The 27,482-nt window shown below is 45.1% G+C and overlaps 1 long non-coding RNA gene across 1 annotated transcript; it reads right to left on the minus strand.

The window, feature by feature from the left end:
* Positions 1-2,774: 2,774 nt before the first annotated feature.
* Positions 2,775-4,510, minus strand: LOC134807793 (uncharacterized). The gene is made up of 2 exons (XR_010149041.1): positions 4,063-4,510; positions 2,775-3,749 (listed from the first exon to the last, which is right to left on the minus strand). It is a non-coding gene; the product is annotated as an uncharacterized LOC134807793 (long non-coding RNA).
* Positions 4,511-27,482: the final 22,972 nt, after the last annotated feature.

Consider the following 27,482-nt stretch of genomic DNA (forward strand, 5'->3'; position numbering starts at 1 on the left):
CTTCACAGTTGTGTATGACACCAGGGATCACTCCCTAGGCCTGTGAAGCCCAACTTTTCTTGCTTTCCTTGCCATCTCTCCTTTGTTCCTTCTTAGTCTCTTAGCGTTCTTGAGATTTTATCCTGGGCTGCTGCTCTTTCACTGAAATCTGACTGAGCCATCTCATTCACTCTGAAGCCTTCTGTCACCACTTAAACCTTGTGGGTCCCCAGGCTGCAGCTCCCACCTGTGTTTCACAAAGGCAGGGTTTTCATCGTCTTGTTCACAACTGCATCCTAAGTGACAGAGCATGCCTGGCATATGGAGTGTGCTCAGTCAGTATGAGTTACAACTCCCCAGTAGATATTTCTACCTGAATGCATCACACTAACTTGCAACCGAAACTAAGTCCACACAGAAAGAAACATACCAAAGGAGCATATAATATATACAAGATTCTTCTCCCATCTCTCCAAGAGTACCATTATCCATCCATTTTGTAAGATCCAAGAAACTTAAGGGCTATCCTTGAATTCTCACCTAGCAAACATCAACTTGTGTTCATTTTACCTTGTAATTCTCTTTCCATTTCATTCATTTCTCCCCATTCCTGTTGCCACTGCATAGTCCAGGTCACCACTGTCTCTTACCTGAATGACCACTTGGCCCCCCACCTGCGCCTCCTGTAATCTCCCGACCCTAAGGCCGCCTGCTGAGTCCTCAAGTCTCCTCCTGCCATGCCCACCACGTAAGCCTGTCCTAGAGCTCTCCTAGCTCTTACAGCCAAGCCCCACCCCTCAGCAGGGCCTTTGTGTCCAACTGAAAGGGTCCCTATGGCCTTTCCAGCATTATTTCCCACTTTTCTCCCACAGCCCTATACTCCAAGCATCTTCAGCTTAGCTTTTCTCTTCAAACACTCCATGCTCTCTTATTTCTGAGGCTGGAATTCAAGATGTTCCTTCCACCTAGAATAGGCTTTCATTTTCCTCCTACCACGTTTTAGCTGGATCACTTCTACTCAGTTTTCCATTTTCAACTTAAAATTCACATCCTCCAAAAAGCCTTCCCTTTCCCCCCACAAACAAAACAAAACTGGGTTAGACCCAGACTCTTGTGGGTTCCCCTAACCCTCCGTATCTGCATACAGGGTATTGCTTCTGCTTGTGGAAGTTTTTGCCTTATGTATTAATAATACCATGTCTTAGGTCTACCCAGTCTCATGTCTACCCAGCACTGGGCTCAGGGCCCCCAGATTTGGTCATAAATGGAATAGGCCAAATGCATTTAAGGAATAGGCCAATTGCATTTAATGGAGTGAAATGCAAAATAAATTACTTAGAAATTATTTTAAAAGAAATTATTTTTCTATGTTGATAGAAGTCCAATAGTGGCTCCATTGAAGGGATAGTGGCTCTGTTGGGGGGGTACCGACTAGAAAGGGCATCAGGGGATCCCTTAGGCCTGTGGAAATAGTCTGTATCTTATTGCAGGGGGCACATAGGCAAAAATTCATCAAGCTGTCCACTGAAGAGTTGTGCATTTTATGTATGTAAATCATATCTCAACAAAAGCAAATGAATTGTTCCTAAATTAACATAGAATTAGTATAGGCTATAACAATTTGTATGGGCTAAAACAATGCGTGTTGGATATAACTTGGTACTCAATGCCAACCTGTCACAGTCTGAATGTTGGTGTCCCCACAGATTCATACGTTGAAACCTAATCCCCAAGGCAACAGTATCAAGAGGTGGGACTTTAGGAGATTAGCTTCTGAACGCCCGATGTCATGAATGGGATTAGTGCCCCTATAAAAGAGGCCCAAGGGAGCCTGTGTGCCCCATGTACCATGTGAGGACACATAGAAGGTGCCATCTATGAAGCAGAGAGCTAGCCCTCACCAGACACTGAATCCACAGCACCTGGATCCACGACTTGCCAGACTCAAGAACTGTGAGCAATACCTTTCTCTTGTTCAGAATCACTCAGTCTAAGGCATTTTGTGATAGCAGACCCAAAAGACTAAGACACTATTATTGGCATGAAGCTTCCTTGAGATGCTAATTATTTCCTAAAGATCCAGAATTAAAAACATAACTAAATAATTCTTTAAGTCTTTGTTCTGACAATGTCATTGTTTTAGACTGACTATGCCTTACTTAAACTTCAGGTCCTCAGAATGATTTCGGAGTCATTCTCCACAGAATTACATACCCTATTTAAAACCCTACTTCACAAATTAGAGAGGTTTGAGTTAATGACATATAATTATACTTCAACATTTGAGAAATCTTAAACTATGGTAACGACAAATGCAGCTCAGCTGGGTTCACATTATTTTTAACATGATCACTTTCCTTCTTGAATTGTAAAAACAGGACACAGGGCAAAAAAACCACCAGGTGGGGGACTCCATAGCCCTATTAAAAAGGAGCCCTGGCTGGGCGTAGTGGCTTACGCCTGTAATCCCAACTCTTCGGGAGGCCGAGGCGGGCGGATCACCTGAGGTTAGGAGTTTGAGACCAGCCTGGCCAACATGCTAAAACCCTGTCTCTACTAAAAATACAAAAATTAGCCAAGCATGGTGGCCCACGCCTGTAATCCCAGCTACTCGGGAGGCTGAGGCAGGAGAATCACTTGAACCCGGGAGGCGGAGGTTGCACTGAGCTGAGATCATGCCACTGCACTCCAGCCTGAGAGGCAGAGTGAGACTCAGTTGAAAAAAAAAAAAAAAAAAAAAGCCCTGCTGCATGACTTTTAGGGAAGATGATTTTCCAAGCATGTCAAGAAATGTAGGCTTGTCTAGCTGTCTTTTATTAGACTAGAACATAAAACACAGTTTAAGATTCACTTTCTAACCAATAGGGGAAAAGGCGGAGGGTTTAAGAGCTTGTTTTTTGTAAGTTTTACTTCTCCTAAGAAGGTTCATGCCCTCTGGTGCTGGGCTTCCCAACAGCCCTGGGGCTCTGTCCCTGTGTTTGTTCTGACTGGTCAGCCGTCCCTGGGGCCTGGTGAAAGCCAATTTTGAAAAACAGCAATTAAAGCATTCTTTAGGTAGGGTGAAAACCCCACGGGAAACTGTGCATCCAGATTGAGGAGCTCCCACAGCCACTTGGCACTGATGGGGTGCTTTCTACACTGCAGATGAAAACCATTGCCTGCAGGTCTCTTGGGTGATGTCCCTACAAAAGTGCCTGTTTTGCATCTATTCTTGGTATTATGTTAGCCAAAGTTTCACTTTCCTTATGTTTCTATTTGCTACTGGTATACTGACACTCAGAAGTAAAAGAAGAGTAAGTCTGAAAACTCCCAACTGTCCAATTTAATGAAGACATTACTTTATCATCATCATCACCAAGCATGTATAACCGTCCAGTGCCAGGACTGGAAAAACTGGAAGCAACCCAGCCATCTCAGTGTGATTTAGAGGAATGAAATGCCATTGTGCCCCCTTTCCTGATGAGAAAATTGAGGTAGCTAAATAGAAAGGGGAAGATAAATGTCCCACAGCGGATGTACTTATTCCTGACTTGGCGCACTCTGTCGCTTTTCCAAAGTAGTACCCAGTGAAAAAGAGATGATCTGATAAAGTTGGCACTGCACAGGGATATGAGATGGGAGGTGAGGCAGGGGAGCTGGGATGGGCGACAGTCAGTGATGGTGATGGTGGTGGTGGTTGGTGATGGTGGTGACGGTGGCGCCTGGCCGGCTCCTCTCCCGTTTCTCCATCACAGCCCGTCCTCTCTGCCTCCTCCGTCCCCGCGTGGCCTCTGCCCAGAGAAACAGGATTTGCACCCAAGCCGCACGTCTGTGGGCGCCAAGCTGCGGCGCCCCGCGAGCCTGCACCCCCTCCCCCGACCCCGCGGCCCGGCGGGCCCCGAGCCCCTCTCTGCGTCCCGCGCCCTCCCGGGCGGTGGCCCCGCTCGGCTCTCCTCGCGCCCCCGCGCGCCGGCACCGCCCGAGCATCCCGGGACACGCGTGGCGGGAGGATCTGGCCGGCCCGGCCTCCCCACTGCAGGGAGCGCCCGCGACCCCCAGCCCGCTCCCCGCCGACCCCCCGCGGCCCGGCCACCGGTCACTTACGCCTGCGCTGGGCCCCGCGCGCCCGGCGGCCCGAGACAAAGGCTGCGCGGCCGCGGCGCCGCTGGCTGCTCCCCGAGCCGCAGCTGCCGGGGGCCGGGAGGAGGATGGGGGACCGGGAGGAGGGAGAGGAGGAGGAGGACGGGAGGAGGAGGGGGCGGCGGCCAGGGAGAGCGGGGGAGGGGCCGCCGCGGCGCTGGCCACCCAGCTGCAGCAGCCCGAACCCAAGTCCTCCTCCCGCGGCCGGCCACCCTCCTGGGCGCAGTCCTCCGCGGTCCTCCGCCCCAAAACCTCCCCCGGGAGACTAGGGTACCGCCCCCCGGGGGGCGGGGTGAGAGGAAGAGGAGGGGAAGGAGGAAGGAGGTGTGTGTGTGCGTGCGTGTGTTCCTTCTTAATCGTGATGCTCTCCACCCACCCCCGCGTCCGCGAGCAATCTTATGAAAATGCTCGACTCCCGGCCTCACCTGGTCACCTCTAGGAAGAACCCTCACCTTCCTCCTTCCACCCGCCCGCACACCTCGCTTTCGGATGGTCCAACCATTTTATGAGCAGCAAAACTGAGACCTGGGAGTTGAAATGCCCGAGGACGCAGGGATACTGAGTGGCAGGCTGAGAGGAGAATGCTGGATCTGAGCCCTTTAAGAGGAGGACCCAGATGCTACCTGTTCTGTCCTGGGTCCGATGCCCAGCACCCGTGGGGATGGGTCCAGGCTGGGAGTGGGACAAGTACGTGCCATCCTGCCTGGGCCTGCGAGGAGACTCCTAGGCTTCCTTTCTGGGAGAAGTAAGATTCTCAGTCATTTGCTTGACTCAGACGTTTGCATCTTGGTATAAAGAGTTGCTTTGATTTATTTTTATTTAAAAAACTTTTTATTGCGAAATCTAAAAAATTTAAAGTAGAATAGTATAATGAACCCACAAGTGCTCAGCTTCAAAGATTGTCAAGATTTTCCATTCTTTCATCTACTCCTTCCCTTCCCCATCAACGAGGCTAAGGACTTTTAAAAAACATAATTACAATATTATTATGCCACTTTACAAAATTAAGAATTCCCAATGCCCTCCGACTATCACCGAACAGCTGATAGTTATTCATTGAACAGTTATTTTCCAGGTCTGTGTTTAGCACTTTGACTGTGCTGCTCAGCTTTGGTTGGACCCGAATTTTGTCCAAAGCTGCTGGTGGACAAGAGTCCTGCAAATCTGTTGCTGGCCTGCAGTCACTGAGGGACCATGAACTAGAGAACATGATCAGTCAAGGGCCAAACACTCATTACCCTGTCCCTGCCTTCTTGAAAATTTTGATTGAAGCCTATCCTTCTAGAAAAATGCATGCATAGAACTTTGATTTGAATGATAGAAGTTTCCATTCAATTCACACAAACTGTCTGAACCCTAGTGCAGGTTACAAACTACAGAGGTGGGCTGAAGTGTCCCCTGCAGCCCCTTGGAGTCCCATGAGTGGGCTCCTGAAGGCTCTGCAGGGTCTGGCCCCCAGCAGGAGAGCTGCATTTGCCACTGGTTTCCCTGGTGTCCTGAGGCTGGAGCACAGCAAGAGAGGGAAGTTAGTGTGCCAGCTTTATTCTGTATTTAAGACCTGTGGAGGTGTGGGTTGGAAGTGGATGCTCGGCTGTACCTTAGACGACCATCTGAAGAGGATGAAGAGGCTCGGCTCAGGCCGTGGCAAGGGCACCTGGACAGTCAGCTTCCCTGCACTCCCCTAGTGGCAGAGCCGAGGCTGGCTGTCCGTAAGTGGCTTGAAGGGCAGTGTTAAGAGGTGGCAGGGCAGAGTGGCCAAGAGGCAGGCTCTGGACTCAGACCACTTGGCTTTCAATCCCACACCTATTGCTAGCCGTGTGACCTTGGCTGAATTACTTGGCATCTCTGTGCCTCAGTTACTTCATCAGGAAAAATTGGGGTTGTGGATCGAACCTGTGTATTGGGGCTGCCAGGGGCATTTATAGGTGTACAGTGTCTGGCACAAAATGGCTGGCAAGGTGCTTGGGGCATTCACACTGCTGCTATCCCCTACATGGGAGACCACAGTGACTGAATCCCAGAGGGATGACTGCCAGAGGAGTCACAGCTTTACTTTAAGCAGACAAACAGGGCCCATGCCTGCTTTCTGCTGCAGTAGAAGCAGAATGTGCAGAAGAGAAAATGGCTCTTCTCTCCTCGCCAAAGGCCAGAGATTGGGTGCGGATGCCTACTGCCGGCCTCAGTGGGATTCCTAGACACTGTGGGTTTCCCTACTACCATGGATCCAGGAAATGATCCTTGGGATGCTGAAGGGAAGGGTTCATTCTCTGTCCCCTCACCCCAGTCGAACTGGTCTCAGTTAATGGAACATAATATTCCCTCTCCTGCCTCCCCACGCCTTACCTCCTCTTGTGAATCTGTCCCTGACAACCTCAGGCTGAGGAAGGTCTCTTCAGTCTGAGACCCTGGGCCTGCGCTGCATTCATGATTAGAGCTGTTGGTTGTGATGAGAGCTGTCGGTTGCTGTGTGTGTTGTATCAGCCTCTCCAGACTGTGCACGTGCTGAGAGTTGGAACTGTTATCAAGTCTCCGTGTTCCCCATAACATCCTGTCCATTGCCCCACCTGGTACTGGTACAAACAATACTTCACATAACATACACACAGATAATAGACTGTCCTCCCAAGGGGTTCGGCCCAGGCCAGGATTTCCATGTCCTGTAGCCAGCCCAGCAACTAGCCCAGGTGACTCAAACCTGCTCACCTGCCAGCACCTCCCTGGGGTGGGCAGGGTCTGGAGAGGAAGAGACCTGCCTCTGTGAGGGACATTAGAGTGCCCCGATGATGAGTCTCTGATTTTGTATCTTCACTTCCTGGTTGCTGTATATTCTCATCCCCAAAAGGGGAAGCGCAGTTACTTGCCCTGGCGTGGTCCTGGATTTCAGTGACCTTGTTCTGAAGAGAATAAACCTTTCTCTTTTCCTTGTACCTTTCTACCACTTTCTTTTTTTTTTTTTTTATTATACTTTAAGTTTTAGGGTACATGTGCACATTGTGCAGGTTAGTTACATATGTATACATGTGCCATGCTGGTGCACTGCACCCACTAACTCGTCATCTAGCATTAGGTATATCTCCCAATGCTATCCCTCCCCCCTCCCCCCACCCCACCACAGTCCCCAGAGTGTGATATTCCCCTTCCTGTGTCCATGTGATCTCATTGTTCAATTCCCACCTATGAGTGAGAATATGCAGTGTTTGGTCTACCACTTTCATTCCCTCACTTGCAACTCTCTTTTCCTTCCCTCTCTTGTAATATGGATTATAGTGATTTTTAAAGAAACTTTTTGGTGTACTTTGTATCAATTAGACATAATGTAGCCATAATGTAAAATTGAGTCTAAGGCTTTCGTGGAATGAGATGAACAAGTGAAATGTAGGGTCTGGTTCTGCTCGTGGGAGAACTGTCAAATTGTAGGTCTTCTTGAAGAATGAAATATTTGGGGGATACTCAGATCTTCTGATTCTTTTGGGAAATAATTTTTACCAAAAGTGTCTAGTAATGTGTTCAGATGAAGCACAGTGAGGAACTTTATGAGGACCCATTTGTTCTTTGTGGACAATCTGACACTTCAAACCAGCTCTAAGAGAGAACCCTATAAACTATGAAAATGACAAAGAACTTCAGTCTTGATAAAGAAATAGAGTTTGGTTTAGCTAAATGGAAGACCATACAAGTGTGGAAAGGACAGCTTGTGGTGATGAATGGATTAGATGGCTATAAAGATCAACTTAACAGAAGATTAATAGAAGGGGAGATGTATAATATCTGGGCTTCCAGCTGTTGAGGAATGCTAAGCTTATTGACACTGAAGATAAGCTTAGATAAAAGACATTTAGACCAAATGGAGAGAAAATACTTTAAAATAGGCCTAGTGCTAGCAACTAAATTAAGGCAGTAAATATATCTGTGGCTCCAGCCCATTTACTATTATAGAGACGACAGATCATTCTAATCAACAGCAGATTATTAACCGCAAAGGGCCCTATGCATCACAAGGAATTTGAGCCACTCACTCTCCCACATCAGAGAAAATCCAGTTGTCTTCACAAGGAAATTTCATATCCTAGTTGGAAACTAAAAAAAAGTTCAGAATGTCATATAGGGTGGTTCTAAAATATCAGGAGGTGGGGTCCACGTCCCCTCCCTGTGGACCCCTGGATGGACTTGCCAATGGGGAATGCTGGAAGAACTGATATGTGGTCTCCTGGGACTAGATCATAACAAGCATGCACCCTCTGGCTCACTTGGAATGCTTACCTTCCAATATTCCCTCCTGGGAGACACCCACTCGGAACTCAGCCTGGGAGAGGTCCAAGCCACAGGGAGAGGTCGGAGAGAGGTGCTCAGGTCAACCGTCTCAGCCTTTGAGGCATCTCAGCCCAGGCACCAGGTGTATGAATAAATGTGGTGATTCCAATGTCTGGCCTTCAAGTTACCTCCAGCTGTTTGAATCTTTCTAGCTGTGACCCCAGCATTGTAGAGAAGAGATTACTCATCCCCTCTGTATCCCATCCAAATTCCTGACCAAGGGCATCCATGAGCATAATAAAATATGGTTGTTCAATGCCATCAAGTATGGGTAGTTGTTATGCAGCAAGAGATAACACGAATACCAAACAATAAACAAACATATGTCAGGTGGAATGAGACAGATTTTGCCTTCAAAAAGCTTACGAAGAAAGCTTGTGAAGAAAGAATACGCGTGAAGAACTTGGGACATGGTGGTACTCCATAAGTGCCAGCCCATTGTTAATACTATTATGCTCCAGGCACACTTATTCTGTGGCACACGCAGGAGAAACGGCTGCTGAACCCTGACCATATCACTGGGTGATTTGTGTTTCAAGAAAAGTAGATTCACGTAATGGGTTTGATTAACAGGCCCCAGGGTTTTATAATGAGTTCACAACAACTTCTCTTCAATCAGGGTTTTATCATCTTTTCTGGACTGTCACCTGCAGTAAGAAATACATTTCACATTGTGACCCATGCACATATGTATCTGCCTATATAAAACTATATTAAAATTTTTATAATACTTGACGTTACTATGTGCAACATACTCTATTTTCTATCTTGCCCCATTGCACTTTTCAAAATCCACTGAATCGATTTCACAATACATGAACGAGTCAAAACCTGCAATTTGAAACCCACGCAATAAATAATAATTTTTATATGGTTTCTGTGATGGTCCATCTCATGTGTCAACTTGACTGAGCTAGGAGATGCCCAGATAACTGGCAAAACATTGTTTCTGTGTGTGTCTGTGAGGCGTTTCTGGAAGAGATGAGCATTTGAATCAGTGGACTGAGTCAGAAGATCATGCTCACCAGCGTGGGTGGGCATCGTCCCATCCCATGAGGGCCCAAATAGAACAAAGAGCAGAGAGAAGGGCAGTTTTGCTGTCTCTTCTTGAACTGGGACATCCATCTTCTCCTAGCCCTGGACATAAGAGCTCCAGGTTCTTGGGCCTTTAGACTAGGACTGGTACTTACACCATTGGCTACCCTCACTCTGAGGCCTTCGGGCTTGGGCTAGAACCAAACCACCAGCTTTCCTGGGCCTCCAGCTCGAAGATGGCAGATCATGGGACTTCTCAGCCTCCATAATCGTGTAAGCCAATACCATATACGCAGTCTCTTTGTATAAATCTCTCTACAGTCTATGGGTCCTGTTTCCCTGTAGAACCCTGATGAACACAGATTCCTTGCCCTAAACTTTGTGTTGCTTTTGCCCTTGTTTGCCTAACTCTCCTTCACTTTCTGTAAGTCCTGCCCCTCCATGACCGCCAGTCTGTTGCCTCCCCAGCACAACTGACAGTTCTGAGTTCTGGCAGAGTTGTGGATCTGTCCCACGCAGTAATGCTGGATGTCAAGCTGTTTGATGTCATGGTTGCTATATCAGATGCATTCCTACTGTTTCCACAGTCCCTAGCACCACGCCCAGTACATAGTAGGTGTCAGACAGGTTCTTCTGAGTTGATCTTGGCATGAGAATACTAACCTATATTTTTCTGTTCATGTTATGTGTGTGCTAAGCAGTTAGCTGTTCTCAGATGGTGTGTAATCTGATGTTATTATTGATGACGATGTAATTTAAGTGTCAGGGAGAAGCGAGTTGGCCAGGCTTCTTTCCTCTGGTGTCTTAAGCAAACATACTTGAGGAGTTCTACCTCCTCACCTCCGACGTGATGCCTATCCTTCTTGAAAGCTGTTTTCATTTTGTAACAACAAGGCATTTAAAATCAAAATCCAGAAAATGCCTCCCATTAAAATTTTACACTGCCTATTGCTGCATGCCAGCTTTGTTACTGCTTGTTGTTGCTGCCTATTATAAATAATGACCCCAGGACATATTTTGTTATGAGAGCCATTAACCAACACGCCAGTCTGCTCACATGAAAGAAGCCACGTATCTGCTAAGGCAACTCGTGGACAGGTTTTTTGTTTGTTTGTTTGTTTGTTTGGGTTTTTTTGCTACATAAAGTGGAAATTTTACAGAAATGTAAATTACAGCTGCTCCTGATTTTTCAGGGCTCATAGTTCAAAACACTTTTTTCTGTTCTCAGGCTGCTGTGTCAAGAGTGTATTTGCATGGGGGTGTCACATTAATTAAGGCCACCTTAATGCTGTGGCCTCAGATGAAGAGAATTGCTTTCTCTTCAAGGGTAGCAGTGTGATGGGGTAGAGTGGTTTTGAAGTCACACCAAATTTGGGATTGAATTGCAGCTCTGCCATGTATTAGCTGAGCAATGGGAAGCCGTTACTTTAGCTCCGTAAGCCTCAGTCTCCTTATTTGTAAGGTGGGGATAATATTACACCTCTCGAGGTCATAGCACTAGAGAAAAGCTCATGAACAAAAAGTGGCCAGAAGCCATTCCTTGTTCATATGAGGAATGCCTGCCTTGTGCCATGGCATTCTGTCTTCCTGACTAAAATGGAAGAGGCCAGGGCTGATGGCTAAGTGAAAAGCAGCCCACTACAGGCTGACCAGTGATCAGGTTGTGGCCTAAACAGAAAGTCAGCAGTGATAAATGGGCCTAGTCAATTCATCTTTTAAAAAAACTTTATTCAAAGAAATGATTACCATAAACATCCAGACAGTCGGTATGGCAGTCAGAATAATGGCCCCAAAGATGTCCACATCCTAATCCCCGGAACTTGTGAATATGTTACGTTATATGTTAAAAGGGCTTTACAGATGTGAGTAAGTTAAGGATCCTGAGGTGGAAAGGGTCAAAGCCCTGTTTGCCTTGTAAGGTAACATATTCACAGGTTCCCGGTGAGCACAGAGTAATCACAATGGTCCTTCTAAAAGGGTAGTAGGAGGGTCAGAGGAGGTGCCATTGTTGGGAAAGGCCAGGAACAGAGGAATGCAGGTACCTCTAGAAGCCAGAATAGACAAGAGCCTGATTCTCCCCCAGAGCTCCTGGAAGGAACACAGCCCTGCCGACACCTGGATTTTAGCCTGCAAAACTCATTTGTAGACTTTTGATCACCAGAACTGTAAGATAATAAGTTTGTGTTGTTTTAAGCCACTAAGTTTGTGGTAAATTGTGACAGCAGCCATAGGACACGTCTCTGAATGGAGAAAGGAATACACAGAGTCGGTGTGGGCTTCGGACATACTGACCACAGTCCAGTTTTCATTTTTGGATGGTGGTAGCATGGGTGTTCCATTTATAACGACCTGTTCAACATTAGATCCATGTTATATACGCTTTTCTTCGTGTCAATTATATTTCACAATTTTAAAAAGAGTTTCAGTGGATTTTTTATCTTTTATTTTATTTTGTTGTTTTCAGACAAGTCTGAGATCCAGCAAGAAGTAAATCAGGCTGTCCAACTGGAATTGAGAAGAGTTTAAAGAAGGGATATTGACAAGCTGTGGCCAGGGGTTAGGGAAGGAAACAAAGACTAGTGCAGAATCCTGCGACTAGCAATGGTGGTAGGCGGTGACCCCTCATGGCCCTGCAGAGGCCAAGGGAGAGGATTGCTAGCAGAACCTAGAGGAGCAGCTCCAGGCAGACAGGAGCTGTCAGTAGAGAAACCCACTGTGGGGGTGGTGACCTCAGGCTCCTAATGGTGCCACCATTGGCTGGTCCCAGCCAGAAACCAGAGTGCAAGGGACCCGGTGGATGCCACCCAGAGAACCTGCCTCCCAGCCACGAAGCAGGAGAAGGATGGAAAGTGGATCTGGATGGGCTGATGCAAAATATCCTGTAGAGTCTCTCTCCTCTTGTCTTCTGTTCAGCTAAAAAATACTCATGGTCTCTAAAGAGGGACATGCAAAATCTCGCTAGATATTGCATCATTGCACGTGATGTCAGTTCAGCCATAGGCCCCTGTGCAACTTGACATTTTAGCCCTAACAGTGCTCTTCATGCAATGTAGCAGGGGTGATGAGAAAAAAGGAAGAATGAAAACAATGAACACAAACGTATCTGCTGCCGTCTCTTCTTCTGTAGCTGGTTCTGAGGCCCCCCCGGGAACTGCAGCTGATTTTATAACATGTTCCTCCTACTCTCCGCAGCCCTTAGCTGGGCGAGGGTCTCTGTTGTAGGGTGTTGACCTAAACCTCCAATCCAAACAGGTTTGAGTCCTCAGTTCACTGCAGTTTTCTGTGGGTGAGGACTGCTGGGCAAGAAAGTACTAGAAGGCTGCGGCTCCTGAGAATCCCTGGGCTACCTATGCAATCCTCCCTGTCCCCATGGGGTAGCAATAATGCAACTTTTTTTCCCCTGGTAACTAAGATCTCAGTTCAGTGACCCTTTCCAGGCCCTTTGGTTCAGCAGCTGAGGAACCCCAAATGGCCAGGGGTCATCTCAGCTTCTAACTTAACACAGTGCCATGGTTGTGTTCCTTCTGGGACTTCCAAAATCATCCATTCCAAGACAACAGAATGAGAAGCAAAAATTCCTCCAGTGAGTTTTTAGGTATTACAGGCTCAGAAACACAGACACCTCAACCCTTTGATTCTTAGACCCCATATATCTGGCTCCTGGAGAGATCAACCAAATATTGGCCATTGGTTTGAGGTATTTGCTGATTGTTGTTAGACAGCCTCCAGCAACTCTGAGGGTGCCACCTCCCATCTGCTACCATAACTGAGCCTCCAGCAGACCATCCCACCATTCTGTGAATGCTGCTTCCAGGTGATGTTGGGGCTTGGGGTAAGACCAGTGCATTTCATGAACTTTCATCATCATACATGGTGTCTCCTGGCTATTTGGCTATGAATCAGGAATTCTTGAAGCCCACACTCTGAGGGTCTGGCAGAACCCTGAGGACAGGAGAGGCAAATTCATACCTAGATTATGAGTTTATCCTTTTGAAGACAGATTGCTATCTCCTCTATGATGACAGAGGCCAGCGTAATAAACCCCTCAAGAGGTAGCACATTGCCCACTGTATGTTCCAGCTCCCCAGGAGAATGGTGCCATATCAGGGACTCAGCTGCGTACTATTGGAAGTACCCAGATCCATATTAGTAGGGAGAAGGCCCCGTTGTTCAGTCCTGCACAACCCTCATCCTGCCCCCAGGGCCACTTTGTAATTGTACAGTGTGGTAGGGAAACGGGCTGACTGACAGCTACAGGACATGCCATCTTGTGAACCTGATTATTGTAGGAGGGCCTTGATTCTGGTCTCTTGGGAGGATTCCCTTGGATTGTGAATTACTTCACATTCCAAGAGCTTTATTCACATTCCTTTCTCCAAGAGCTCCTTGCCACCAGCTCTCTAATTTTGTTCTTTCATCCCATAAGTCACCGCTTGTGAATCAGTGTAGATCCAGACCTCTTCGTCCACACAAGTGGACATGCTGATGTATGACCTGAAGTTTTGGGAAGATTTCCTTTCACCAATGTCCCTGACTGTGACTGCAGTGCCATCTACCTCTGGTAAAATAATCAAACATAAAATTTGGTATGTTAACCATTTATAAGTAGAAAATTCAGTGGCATTAATTCCATTCACAATGTTTTGCAACCATCATCACTACCTATTCCCAAAACTTTTTCAAGATCCTAAACCAAAATTCTGGAACCATTAAGCACTAACTCCCCATCTTCCCCTCCCTGCAGCTGCTGGTAACCTCTAATGTACATTCTGCTTGCCTAATCTAGATAGATCATAAAAGTGGAATCATACAATATTTGTCCTTTTGTGTCTGGCTTGTTTCATTCAACACAGTGTCTTCAATGTTCAGCCACACTGTAGCATGTGTGAGAACTTCTTTCCTTATTCTGGCCAGATAACATTTCACTATATGTATACGCCACATTTTGTGTATCCATTCATTCATTGATGAACACTTGAATTGCTTCCACCTTTTGGCTATTGTAAATAATGCTGCTGTGAATATTGCTGTACCAGTATCTGTATGAGTCTTGTTCTGAATTATTTTGGGTATAAACCTAGGAGTGAAATTGCTGAGTCATATGATGATTATATGTTCAGCATTTTAAGGAAGTGTCAAACTATTTTCCATACCACTAACAATGTACAAGAGTTCTAATATCTCCACATCCTTGCCAACACTTGTTACATTCTGATTATTGTTATTATAGTCATCCTTGTAGGCATGAAGTGGTATCTCATTGTGGCTTTGATTTGTGTTTCCCTAATGACTTAAGATATTGGGTATATTTTCATGTGCTTATTGGCCATATATATATTTCTTTGGAGAAATGTTTATTCAAGTCCTTTGCTGTTTTTTAATTGTGTTGTTTGTCTTTTTATTGTTGAGTGTTAAGAGTTCTTTATATATTCAGGATATTAATCCTCATCAGATAAATAATTTCCAAATATTTTCTTCTATTCCATAGGCTGTTTTTTTACCCTCTTAACAATCATCCTTAGATGGAAAAAGTTGTACAGTTTGATGAAGTCCAATTTATTTTTTCATTTGTCACTCATGCTTTTGGTCAGTCAGAGAAGGAGCTGTGATGACAGAAGTGGAGGTTGGAGTAATACCACTCCTGGGAAAGGGTCATGAGCAGAGGAAAGCAGATGCCCCTAGAAGCTGAAGAATACAAGGAATGGATTCTCCCCTAAAAGCCCAGTGCCCAATCCAAGGTTATGAAGACTCACCCCTATGTTTTCTTCTAAGATTTTTTTTTTTTTGAGACGGAGTCTCGCTGTCGCCAAGGCTGGAGTGCAGTGGCGAGATCTCGGCTCACTGCAAGCTCCGCCTCCCAGGTTCACGCCATTCTCCTGCCTCAGCCTCCCAAGTAGCTGGGACTACAGGCGCCCGCTACCATGCCTGGCTAATTTTTTTGTATTTTTAGTAGAGACAGGGTTTCACCGTGTTAGCCAGGATGGTCTCGATCTCCTGACCTCGTGATTCGCCCGCCTCGGCCTCCCAAAGTGCTGGGATTACAGGCGTGAGCCACCGCGCCCGGCCTCTTCTAAGATTTTTATAGGTTTCTTTCTTATATTTAGATCATTGATCCTTTTTGAGCTAAATTTTATTTATATGTGAGGTAGGGGGTCTAACTTCATTCTTTTGAATGTGGAAATCCAGTTGTCCCAGCACCATTTGTTGGAGAGACTATTCTTTCCCCATTGACAGACTTGGCACCTTATCAAAAATCAATTGGCCACACATGTATGATTAATTTCTGGACTCTCAATTCTATTCCATTGGTCAGTGTGTCTATCTTTATGCCAGTACCATATTGCTTTGATTACTTTAGCTTTATAGTAAGTTTTGAAATCAGGAGATGTGGGTCTTCCACCTTTGTTCATTTTTTCCAAGATTGTGTGGCTATGTGGGGTCCCTTGCAATTACATATAAATTTGAGGGTTGGCTTTCCCAGTTCTGCAAAGAACACTGTTGGAATTTGAACAAGGATGGTGTTAAATCTCTAGATTGCTTTGGGTAGTGTTATTATCTTAACAATATTAAGTCTTTCTATCTAGAACACAGGATGTCTTTTCATCTATTTAGATCTCCCCTCTTTCAACATGTTTTTTAGTTTTCAGTGTACAAGTCTTTCACTTCCTTGGTTAATTTTATTCTCTGGTATATTATTCCTTTTAGGTCATTATAAGTGAAACCATCTTCTTAATTTTCTTTTTGGATTGTTCATTGCAAGTGTTTAGAAACAAAACTGATTTTTATGTGTTGATCTCGTACCCTGAAGCTTTGCTGAATGTATTTATTAGCCCTAGTAGCTTCCATGTAGATTCTTTGGAATTTTGTATATGTAGGATTATGTTATCTGAAAATAGAGACAGTTTTACTTCTTCCTTTGCAATTTGGATGCCTTTTATTTCCAAAATATATAATTAGATCAACATATTTAGCAGTTGATGCAGCCCTCACTTTGGGTCCTTGGCCTGTGGGGTAAGAGGTACTGCGAGAATGGCCAAGTGGAAACCTCTGAAACTGCCCACCTTTCCACCCAGACAAGATAGTTGGTCATAAATAATATTGCATGGGGTGGTGGCAATGCAGATATTAGGGACACTTTTAAGAGTGTAAAGGATACAGAGATTGTAAGCCCTATCATATCTCCTTTTGATCACCAGTTAAACTGGTTGGATCCTGGAGGAAGACTATAGATATACCACAGGTTCAACCAAGTCATGCCCTGATTGCAGCTGCTGCACTAGGTGAGGTGGCTTTGCTAAAGCAGGGTGATGGCCTTAGTCTCTTTGAGCTGCTTTAACAAAATACTTTAAACTGGGTAGCTTGCAAGAACAGAAATTTATTTCTCACAGTTCTGGAGGCTGAGTAGTCCGAGATCACAGCATTGGCAGATTTGGTATCGATTCACTTTCTGGTTCATAGATGGCGCTTCTCACTGTGTCTGTACATTGTGGAAGAGGCAAGGAGTCTCTCTCAAGCTTCTTTTATTAGGGCACTAACTAATCTCATTCATGAGGGCTCTGCCTTCATGACCTAATCCCCTCCCAATGGCTGTACCTCCTAATGCCATCGCTTTGGGTGTTAGCGTTTCAACATATGAATTTTGGGTAGACATAAATATCCAGAATACAGCAGCGATTCAAAATGAGGCACATGCTATGCAGCCATTGATCCAGCAAATGTGTTATTTTCTATCACAATTAGAAAAAGAGGATCAGAAATAGTTCACTTTCACATGGAACAGACAACAATATACATATACAGTTTCCCCCGAGGTTATGTTAACTCACTCTCTGTTGTAATGTTGTCTGAAGATATCTGCACTATCTGGACCATCTGCATTGATCCATTACATAGCTGACATCATGTTGACTGGGCTAGATAAGCAGGAGGTGGCTAGGACATTGGAGGCCTTGGTAAGGCACATGTGCTCCAGAAGGTGGGAGAAAAACCCCTACAGAGATTTGAGGACTGGCCACATTGGTAACATTTTTAGGGGTTCTATGGACAGAAACATGCTGGAACATCCCTTCAAAATGAAAGACAAATTATTCCATGTTGCACCTCTCATGGTGAAGAAGGAAGTATAATGCATGGTGGACCTCTCTAGTTTTTGGAGGGGGCCTGTGTCATGGCATCTTCAATACCACTTCTGCCCATGTACTAGTAACATAAATGTCTCCCAGCTTTGAGTGGGGCCCAGAATGAGAAATAGCTCTGCAGTGGGTCTAGGCTTCAGGGCAAACATTGATGCCACTTGGACCTTACGGTATTGGAAATATCAATGCAGGAAAAGATGATGTGTGGAGTTTGTGACAGGGTCCAATGGAAGAATCTTGTCATAAGACCCTGAGGTTCTGTAATGAGGCCATGCTGTCTTTTGACAAGCAACTTCTGCTATGCCACTACAACCTGGTAGAGTCACGTCTCCTGACCACAAAACAGCAAGCGACCAGTGACCAGGCAGGAAGAATTACCTATCACGTGCTGGTTCCTGGCAGACTCCTCAAGTCATAAGGTTGGGTGGACTCATAAGCAATCCTCTGTAAGATGTTAGATGCATTCAGGCATTCCAGACTCAAGGGAATGCATGCGCAAGCGTTCCAAACCTCGATGACATCTACCTCTGTTGTACCAGTTCCCCTAATCTCAATTCACATCTATGGCCCTGTGTGTTTGTGTGGGTCCTTTATAACCACAAGAAAGAGGAAGAGAAAGCCTGAGCTGGGGCTGCAAATGGGTTGGCTTGGTATGTGGGTGGAAGCTGCAAATGGACATCAAGTACACTACAGCCTATGCTGCAACAACTACTACTTTCAAGGGTGACCTTGAAAGACAATGGCAAGGGAAAATATTTGCAAAGGCCAGAGCTTTGAGCAGTATACTTGATCAATGACATTGTATGAGAAGGGAAGTAGCATGAGTTAGAATATATATTGACTCCTGGGCAATGGTGAATGGCCTGGTTGACTGGTTAGGAGCCCAAAAGGAAGAAGATTGGAATATCATGTACAAAGAAGTCTAGGGTAAAGTCATGTGGATGGATGTGTGGGAGGCATCATGAAGAATGAAGATAATTGTAAAACATGTTGTCTTCCATAAGAGTGCATCCACCTTGGAAGAGACACTAACTTGTCAACATTACTGATATTTTGGGCCATATAATTCTTTGTTGTGGGGACTGTCCTGTGCATTGTAGGATGTTTAGCAGCATCTTTGGTCTGTATCAACTAGACACCACTAGCACCCTCCCACTTGTGACAACCAAAAATGTCTTAGGCATTACTAAATGCCCTCAAAAGAGGGGTGGGCAAAATCGTCTCAGTTGAGAATCATTGTGCTAAACAACCAAATAGACAAAATGAGTCAAATATTTGATGGCCAGCCAGTCTCTATCACTAACCACTCCACTGCTGGCATGGTGAGCACATGAATTAAATGGCCAAGGCAGCAGAAATGGAGGGTACACATCGGCAGAATAGCATAGATTCCTACTTACCAAGGCTGGTCTTGCCACAATCTCTGCCAGGTATCTGACCTGCCAGCAACACACACAGACAATAGGCCCTAATATGGTACCATTCCTCAGAGTCCAGTTGGTCAGTTGGCAAGATGATTACACTGGACGTCTTTCTTTCTGGAAGGGTCAATGGTTCGTTTTCACAGGAAAGATACACATTCTGGATCGAAGTTTGCCCTTCCTGTTCATGCGGCCTTGGCACCACCATCATAGGCTTACATGGTGTTTGAGTCACTGGCATGTGAGCCTGTATCATGCATGTCTTTTTATTCTGATGCTTTGTCATGTGGGTCCTTCTTGACCATAGGGAAGCTGCCCTTCTTTTTTTTTTTTTTTTTTTTTTGAGACAGAGTTTCGCTCTTGTTGCCCAGGCTGGAGTGCAATGGCACAATCTTGGCTCACTGCAACCTCTGCTTCCCAGGTTCAAGTGATTCTCCTGCCTCAGCCTCCTGAGTAGCTGTGATTATAGGCATCCACCACCATGCTCATCTAATTTTTTGTATTTTTAGTAGAGACAAGGTTTCTCCATGTTGGTCAGGCTGGTGTTGAACTCCTGACCTCAGGGGATCCGCCCGCCTCAGCCTCCCAAAGTGCTGGGATTACAGGCGTGAGCCACCGCATCTGGCAAAGCTGCCCTTTTTAGGGCTTGCCAATTCCTGGGGACAGTAGATGACTTAACCTGTGAGTGTACTTTTCATATGCACCAATCCAGAGCCCACATACCGACCACTTCCTCTATGAAGGTCTCACACTCTGGGCTAGTATTTCCCTGCCCTTCATACCCCAGGGCCAGGTACCAAATAACTAGGGAAGCCCCTGCACCCCAGAGCCTGCTGAAATTATTCAAACGAGCCAATCCTAAATCTGCAAACCATGCCTCACTCATTCCTTCCTGTGAAAGCCACAATGAATGTTCTTGCCCATGCTAGCCAGCATCCATCCCTCTGCCTTCTGACTGACCCTGGTGTTTCCTCATGTGTCTCTGCATGGTGTGGCTGCCCCCCTCGTCCTGGGAACTGTGAGGAACAGACTATCTTTTCAAAGGCAATCATCTCCTGATCTGCTGGTCTCACCATACCTACATAATAACAAAATCTGCATTGTAAATAGCGGGCCCCTCACAGCCTCAGACTAGAGGACCAATTTACAATGACAGCAAAGGAGGTGTGCGGCGAGTTCCTGACCGTGGACACACTGATTGTATTACAGACACGTTTTCTCTCAGAGACGGAGGTCTACTGGGATCCAGGAGAAGATGCAGTTACGTGAACAGGGCGAGGGGTGGGCTGGGATAGACACGGAGATGTGCCACTTTCTGTGAGGCAGCGCTGCCCTGCCCAGTGCAGGAAGCACAGGCCACAGGCACAGGCACCTCCACTCACCAGCGCCTTCTGGTCCTTCAAGCTGCAGAGAGCTGCCTTGCCAGAAGTCACACTCACATAAGGGCCACTCACATCCGCAGACTAAGTGAGGAAAAAGAGGAAGGCACAGGTGTCTTGTGATTCTGGGGAGCCATTCTTGCTCTAAAGCATCCTGCCACATTGGCTACAGCTTTGTGGGGGTGCATGTCACAGTACAGTTTCCCTCACTGCCCCCTCTTTCCTCTGCCCTTTTCCTTTACAGGGTCTGATCTCTGTGTTAGTCATCTTGGACTGCACAGCAAAGTACCACAGGCCTGTGGCCTTAAACAACGTAAATTTATTTTCTAACAATTCTGGAGGCTGAAAGTCCAACGTCAAGGTGTCAGCAGGGTTGGTTTCTTCTGAGGCCTCTCTCCTTGGCTTGCAGATGGCCGCCTTCCTGCCGTGTCCTCACATGGTCTCTCTTCTGAGTGTGTCTGTGTCCTAATCTCCTTTTCCTCTTGGAAGGACACTAGTCCTATTGGATAAGGGCCAACCTAAGGGCCTCGTTTTAACTTAATCATCTCTTTAAAGACCTATCTGCAAATACAGTCACATTCTAAGGTACAAGGGGTTAGGGCTTCAACATGTGAATAATGGGAAGACATAATTCTGTCCATTTAAATCTCCAATGAACATCTTGCATCCAAGCTCCATCTCAGCATCTGCTTCTAGAAAACCCAGCCAGGGACTCCAAACCAACGGGCAAAGTACTGATTCCTGATGTTAACAGACCTAGCCTGATCTATTCTTCTATGTCCTCCCTTCTGGTCCACAACCCTTATCATGCACCCATCTACACTCCTGCACTGCTCCTTCAGTCAGCATAAACACTGTCTCCTCCTGGAGCAAACAACTGAGGAAGAAGACTTAACATCTTAATATCAATACTAAGTATTTCTTTATCTTATTTTATTTTTTGGAAGTAAGTTTATTAAGAAAGTAAAGGAACAACTAATGGCTACTCCATTGGCAGAGCAGCCTAAATATTAATATTTGTTTAATTTGCCTCTTTGAGATTCCACCGCCCCGCCTTAGTTAAATTCACCACGATGCCTTGCCTGGGTTTTTGCAACAGCATCCTCAATGGCCTCACTGTCTCCTGTCTTGTGCATGTTTAATTCATGTCCTGTACTGCAGCCTGAGTGATCTTTCTGAAGAACTCTGTGGGCATAATGTTTTTGTGCTATTAAACTGCTGTGTTTTCCTTTCTGGTAGATGATGTAGACTCCCCTTGCATGGAATCCGTGGCAGTCAGAGCTTGGGAGGAAGACTGCAAATGCCTAGAAAAAGGGATCCCTGCTCAGGTTTGATGACAAATCAGGTATTTTCAATCCATAGCAGGAGTGTACTCTTGTAAACCTGGCTGAAGTGAGAAAAATGTTCATTTGTTTTTATTTCCTTCTATGTTTCAAAAGCATTCCTTTGCACATCAGGAGTCAAGGGGAGTCCTGAGCACAGTTTGCTGAGGACACAGAGTAGCAGTACAAGGAGATTCCCCACTGAGGGGACTAAAGGGAGCCCCTCTGGAGTTGGGAGGAGGAACTACAGGAGAGAAGGCAGGCCAGGATGTGGAGGGGAGGACGCTGGTTTTGCCTGGGGTTGACCCGCCCACACCTACACCCATGTCCATGCCCACCTGAAACTTCTAGACAGCTTTGGAGGAAACCTCAGGACAGGGAGGATTTCATCTCTATCCTTTGGGCAGAGGCCATCAACTACAGAATACCCTCCCTTCCTTCCTCCCTCCCTCCCTCCTTCTCTCCTTCCCTCCCTCCCTCCCTCCTTCCTTCCTTCCTCCCTCCCTTCCTTCCTCCCTTCCTCCCTTGTTTCCTTCTTTCCTCCCTCCATCTCTCCTTCCCTCCCTCCCTTTCTTCCTTCCTTTCTCTTTTCCTCCTTCCTCTTTCTAAATTAACCAGTCCTGAGGCAGGGGTATAACATGGTCAGGAGGGAGGACCCAGAGATGCTAGCTTTGAGCAGGCTGCTACAAACGGCTTGAGCGCTTGCTTGCTTGTATGCCTGTGTCACCTGATTAGCCTGTTCTGGTGGACAGATGGCTATAAATGCAGCAGTTGAATTGGAAGGACTGTAGGGGGCTCCCGTGATCCTGCCTCCTCCTCATGTTAATCTCCTCCCCTTGAGTGTAGGGGGACCCACCCAACAACTAACCTCAAGATTGGCCTGGAAGGAAAGACTAGAAAAGGCGATATTTGGACTTTCAAGAAGCCATCTCCTTGAAGGCAAAGCTCCCTTCCCAGATATTAGCAGCACGTGCCATGTTTGCATCTACGATGATGAGCAGTGCCTAGGTGCACAGAGCACCCGGATGCCCTGGGAAGAATTTCCTTGCTTCAGGGAAGAGGGTGAAAAGTTGGTAGGCTTGGGGCTGGGGGTGGGCTTTAATCTGCCCTCTGTTGAGGGGTAAGGCTGCCTGTCCTCTGAGCCTAGATGCTGGTGAAGGAGTAAGGTTCAGAACCCAGGGTGGCCTCTTAGAATTTTCCCAGGTAGATGCTTATCCTGCAACTATGTGATTTTGTCTGAACTGAATGCCCCCAGAATATCAAACATACACATAATGAAACATAAGTACAAGCCCACATTTGAAAGTCAAATAGAAAAGATTCCTGGATTTGTATCATTTTGCATTATCCAGGCCTCTGCTTTCATCCACAAGAATGAATAAATAAAAGTAGTCTCAAACCAAAATAATTTTCTGGGCAAAGCAGAACAAATGTGTTAAAATGAAGAAGAAGAAGAAGATGAAACCTCTGGAGATGAAAAGGTTTTCACCCAAGATTGAGCTCAGAGAGATGGAATCTGCCTGTTATTTTCAATTTTTATCATCCAGCTTTTTATTATCAAGGTAATGATAGGGGAGTGGAGCCATTGTGGAGGGAAGAAAGGAAGCAAAAATGAACACAGAGTGCTCGTCGATTAGCCCCAAGCAGGCGCTGCTGGAGCCCCCGATACAAACCTCTGAACACATTAGATTCCAATCAGTTCTCCTCAAGGTCCTAATCAAATTCTTTTTTTTATGAAAATCAAATTTCGTTTGATAAACTTAATTAATATTTTCAGAGGGAGCTTGAGAAAACAGCCCACCTAAGACCCTCAGTAGGCTGGATGTTCATTCAAATTAAGGAGATTCTGCGTTCTGTTTCCTCTTTCCATTTTTAGAAAAGAGTAGACATTTTATAGCTTGAGGAATTTTCAAATGCTTCTACATTGAAGAGAGATAATTTACTATAAAGCTATTTCTCTTCTGACAACTTGATATTTCTCATCTTGGGTTCTCCAAGAAGGCCTATCTGTAGTTGTAAAAAAGGCTTTCTTGATAACATTTATGCAAGAATTAGTTCTATTTTTAATTACACACAGATCTCCCCTTGTCAAATTTAATAGGTGCTTGGATTAGAGAAATGGAATCCACGGCTTGAAATCATATTTTTAAAGGGGCTACTTAGATTTTTCCTTCTCTGAATGCAGAGAATGCACTTTTTACTGTGGAATACAACGTGCATATAGACATGCACAGTTTAATAATTCTGAAGGGAACACTAGATATATCCACTACCTAGATCAAGAACTAGAGCATTTCCAGCACCCCAAAATCACACCCTGTGCTCGCTCCCTCACCCACAACCCTGACTTTGCTGGCGACCATCTCCTTCCTTCTTCTTACATGTTTACTTCCTAGATATGGATCCCTAAAGACAAGCTTCTCTCTCCCTGCACTTCTCTCTTCATTCACTCATTATGGTCCCCTAGATTTTTGTTTATTCCTTATTTTGTTTTTATTTTTCATTTTTAGAGACAAGGTCTTGCTCTGTTGCCCAGGCTGGAGTGCTGTGGCCTGATCACAGGTGACTGCAGCCTCAAACTCCTGGGCTCAAACAGTCCTCCTGCCTCAGCCTCCAAGTAGCAGGGACAACAGGCACATGTCACCACACCTGGCTAATTACATTTGTGTGTGTGTGTGTGTGTGTGTGGAGAGACTGGGCCTCACTGTGTTGCCCAGGCTGGTCTTGAACTCCTGTGTCAAATGATCCCAGGTGAACACCTTGGCCTCCCAAAGTGTTGAGCCACCACGCCCAGCCCCCTCTTCCTTATTTTAAAGTGATGATTTTTTTTTGAATGCTCAGATTGTCCTGATTTGACCAGAGGAAGCCCTTCAAGGTGGCTTCTGTGTCCTTTTGACTTCCCAGTTTAATCTTTTCTTTAAGCGTCAATTTAAGTGCAATATTACTTGTAGAAAATAAAATGCAATCATTCTAACTTCTGTGGAGTTCAGAAGTCTTTGACAAAGGTAAACACCTCTATGATCCCACCACTATTAAGACACAGAATTTCTGTCATCCTACCAGTTTTCTTGTGCCCCTTTTGGGTGAGTTTTGGCACCACAATCTACTTTCATCACCACTGATTCATTTTGTCTTTCTCAGTTTTCGTATCAATTAAATCATACAGTACGTGTTCTTTTGTGTCTGTTATTTTTTCATTGGCATAATGTTTTTGAGATTTATCTACACTTTTGTGCATATTTGTGGTTGGGTCCTTGTTTTTTCTCAGTAGCCCTGCACTGTAACATATATCAAATTTGTTTATTAATTCACCTGTTGATAGACATTTGGGCTGTTTCCAGTTTGGGGTTTGTGAGAATGAAGCTGCTATGAAATTTGCAGTGTTCGTGTGGACATATTACAGTTGTCACAGGTGTGGGATTGCTGGGTCATATGGCAAGTGTGTGGTTAACTTTACAAGACATTAGCACAAGACAACCATGCTCGCTTTGCACAGTCACTGACCTAGACACTCCTGCCACTTCTCCAAGGAGTCAGGATTTCTTTAAAATAAATATGAATCTTTAGAAATTGGGATTGGGGGCTTGGTGTGCTCATTTTTACTGGTACCCATAGGCAGAAAAATGAATTTTGACTTAAACATCACAACTTATACAACTAAAATCAACTGAAAATGAATCACAGGCTTTTAAAAACACAAAATGTCAAACTATAAAACTTTTAGAAAAATATAGAATATTTTCTGGACTTAGACTAGGAGTTGGAACTCAGACTTGATTCCAAAAACACAATCCATAAAAGAAAAAATGGACCTAATGAAAATGAACAACTTTTGCTCTGCGAGAGATCCTGGCAAGAGGATGAAAAGACAAGCTACAGAGTGGGAGGAAATATTTGCAAATCCCACTTCTGATAAAAGACTAGTATCTGATATAGAATTCTCAACACTCAACAACAAAACAAAAACAAAAACAATCCAATTAGAAAATGGGCAAAAGATATGGACAGAGACATAACACATCTTTACTGAAGAGGATACAGATGGCCAACAGGCAAGTGGAAAGATGCTCAACATCACTGACCACTAGGGAAATGCAAATTAAGCCATAATTAGATATCAATATAGACCTGGAAGAATGACTAAAATAAAAAATAGTGATGACACCAAAGGCTAGTGAGGATGCTGTGAAACTGGGCCACTCATACATTGCTGGTGGGAACATAAAATGGCACAGCCAACTGGGGAACAGTTTGGTAGTTTCTTACAAAACTAAACATGCAATTACCGCACAATTGTGGTCTTGGGCATTTATTCCAGAGAAATGAAGACCTATGCTCACTCCCAGACAGGTACATGGATGCTCATAGCAGCTTTAGTCATTCCCAAATTGAAATAAAAAATATTTTAAGTTAAAGAAAAAATTTTAAAAAGCCATATTCATCAGTACTTGCAAAAATAACTGCCCCCCCCACTTAACAAAATTAAAAATAAAAGCCTTTTATGAAATTATTTCCTGCTTTGTAGATAATGCGAATCAGTGGATAATCAGGAAAAGTTCTTGTTATGATAAGCAGTTTTCTATTTAATTTATTAATTTTTCAAGAAGATTCTCTCACATCCGAAATGCCTTTTGAGAACAGAAGTAGAGAGAAATTTCTCCTGTTTAAATGCAGAGACTCTGCCAGACCCCGGCGGAGAGCAGCACACTTCCTCCTAACAACGTTTTAACGCCTCTTATCATTTCGATGAATCGGCAGAAATTAGCACTCGGCTTCATTTCTTGCCTCTCTCATTAGAAAAACCCATAAACCTTATATTCTACTTATGCTAATGTTTTTAAACAAAACCTTTCTATCTTATGTGCATAATATCAAAATATTGTTTGAAATCTTATATTCATTTATCTTGGTTCATTTCAAGCTCAGAGATATGTGAGGACTGAGATAAACCAAAACCTTCTGTGACCCCTAAATTCAACTGCTCTGTGAAACCTAGGCCTCTCTGACTGACAGGTAGGTGCTTTCATCATCACTGCTGCTGGCAGTGCCAAAGATGCTGAGAGAGCGGCCTCAAACAGACCAGCCTATGCATTCCTTCCCGAACTGGAGGTATTTCTCCTACAACTTAGTGCTGGATTAGAGACTTCTCTACAACTTGCTATGTGCCAGGCACTGTTCTAAGCAGTTTATATATGCTAATTAATTTATTTCTTATAACCACTTCATGAAGTAAATAATACTGTAATTCTCATTTTACAGTTAAGAAAAGTGATGCAAGGGGAGGCAAATAACATGCCCAAGATCACACAAGTAGGTAGCAGAGCCGGGATTCAGGCCAAGAGGTTCAGATCTGGACTCAGGCTGTGCTACCTCCCAGTTGAATGAAAGAGTAAATGGCTGGAGAATGTGTGAATGTGTGAATGACTGAGTCAACAAATAAGCAAGTTTGTCCCATGTGGCCCTAAGGTGTGGGGAGGATCCCACCAGCCCAGAAGCTCCGTGGTGCCTGGGGCCTATCTGGGACCTCTGACCTTGTTCCTGGCCAGGACTCGCTTTTCCATGAATGTTATGGTTGCTGAAACGTAGTATCAGGAGCTCAGAGTTGGGAGGCGGGAAACCTGCCTTCTTGTTTTGGCAGCACCAACCAACTTACTGTGTGTTCTCAGGGGACTCAATGACCTATTTCCCCTTCCCTAAATGAGAGTTCAACAAGAATCATTTCTAACATTCCACAATGCCATATGCTGGCTTGACCAAGTGAAAGTCTATTGGCAAGGCTAG

Source organism: Pan troglodytes, chromosome 12 (genome assembly GCF_028858775.2).
Source record: "Pan troglodytes isolate AG18354 chromosome 12, NHGRI_mPanTro3-v2.0_pri, whole genome shotgun sequence".
In the NCBI taxonomy this organism is placed as follows: Eukaryota; Metazoa; Chordata; class Mammalia; order Primates; family Hominidae; genus Pan; species Pan troglodytes.